Below are 2,125 nucleotides of genomic sequence, written 5' to 3'. Positions count from 1 at the left end.
CCAGGCCAGCGCCGGGGGCGCCCGCCGACGGCGGCGGGGGGAGACGGGGAAGGAGGGGACCTGCGGGAGAAGGGCGCGAGCTCCGCCCCGGCCACCTCTCGGGGAGGCGGCGCGAGGCGGCCTGGACGGAGGAAGGGGAGGGCGGAAGGGGGGCGGGGTGGGGGGTGAGGCCGACGGCCGGAGGCGGCGGGAGGGTCGGCGGCGGCGGGAGGGGAGCGGGGGAAACCCTAGCCCGAGGCTTGCGGCAGAGGGGGCGAGCAGGCGATGTTTTGTCCTCATAATGCATTCAAGCTCTCCATAATGATTTTCGCCATGACGTCTCAACTCTCAACTTCTCAGCTCTCAAATGACCTGGTTCTTACTGAAAATTTGGCGGCCGTAGCACATGCCTGACGACAGGCGTGGTACAATCCATGCATGCACGGTGACTGAATGTGTCAATCTTCTTCAGAGCTTCAGATTGGGTTCCTTACAGATAAGGACACACACAGTGCCGACAAGACTCGGCCACAAACAGGATACTAGTCAGTCTCCAGCGCAGTAGCCTCGCCGACGTGTCGAATACGGGAAATCGTCTCGGCCCTGAGAACCCAACCCCCACTCCCACGGAGCCCCGTAGAAGCAACAGCCGTGCTCGCCGGTGGAATCTAACCATGAGTAGTGAGCATTTTCCAATTGTATAGATAATACCTCCCGTACTACGCAAAAGCTGTTATTCTCAAGCCCTTATCACATGCATCATTACTCACAACTCTTGCATCGAATGATATTGTACCAGGATTCCACCGGTCCATTGAATAGAACCTATCACATGCATCATTACTCACAACTCTTGCATTGAATGATATTGTACCAGGATTGATCGATCACGTCCGTGTTTAACTCTAACACCCCCGACCTATCCCCGAAAAATATAGGATTCCTCAGCCTCCTCGCCTCGTCTCCCATGACCTTAAGGAAGACGAAATGTCGGTGGCTCCCTGAAGATGAAATAAGGTTCTCCCCGCCTAGCGCCGTCCGGTGGTGCATCTAGCATCGTTGGTGGGTGTGTGAAGGTGTGTCTCCGGCGGATCTGGCTTTGATGGATTTGCTCGGATCTGCTCGTCGTCGGTCTACGTTCGTGTGTCTTAAGGTTAGATCCTTCTGCTCTACACTACTCTGCATTGGCGGCGGTTACTGTTCTGGTGCGCTGGTCCTATGGGGTGGGTTCTTAGCACGATAACTTCTCAATTGTCTACTACAACAATTCTTTTCTGGCCCCGGTGAGGGAGGGGTGATGACGGCGGCACGCCTTCGGCTCGCTTCGGTACTTGTAGTCGTTGCTAGGTGATATATAAATCTGAATGTAATCCGTTGTACTGCAATGATTGGAGATGAATAGATCGGATGTTTTCCCGCAAAATAAAATGACATTGTACCACATGTAACTTTGCCGGGTGTGAGGGTTAGGGCATCTCTAAAACGGACATCTAAAACAGGTACGGTATCCGCACGCACGCATGCGTTTGCCGATAATGGTATGGGAGCCGCTCATCCAACCGTGTACCTTAAATGTCCGCATACATTTCAAATGAAATTTTAACAAACCGGACGATCTTCATGCAAACGGGATGATTTTCATTTAAACCGGATCACGTTCATTAATTTTTGACATATTTTACTAAACAAAAGCATCCACAAGCTAACCTAGTCTAAATCTTCGCCTACGTCCGTACTCCAAATCCTTACCAAATACTACCTTTGTCATGGTTTATAAGTCCCTTTACATTTTGTGCCAAATTTTAACTAGATATTTAACAAACAAAACATTAATGCATGTCACCAAAGATTATATTATTGGATTCTATTTTAAACATAGTTTCCAATTATATTATTTTAATGACATGCATTAACATTTTGTTAGTTAAATTTAAGGTCAAAATTTGGCATAGAACACAAAGGGGGTTAATAAACCAGGATAGTGGTAGTAGGTTGGAGTTATTTTTGCTTACTCCTTTCCTCGGTGTTCTTCATGACTGGTATCCCCGGTGGACGTGAGCCACGGGAAGTGAAATTGTGGGTCGCTAGCAAGGAAGAGTAAGACATGACATGACGCCTTCGTCTCCCATGTCCTACACTTCCTCGT

This window comes from Triticum dicoccoides, chromosome 4B, assembly GCF_002162155.2.
Source record: "Triticum dicoccoides isolate Atlit2015 ecotype Zavitan chromosome 4B, WEW_v2.0, whole genome shotgun sequence".
Taxonomy (NCBI): domain Eukaryota; kingdom Viridiplantae; phylum Streptophyta; class Magnoliopsida; order Poales; family Poaceae; genus Triticum; species Triticum dicoccoides.
The sequence above is the reverse complement of the archived record's forward strand: the minus strand, read 5'-3'. Positions refer to the sequence as shown.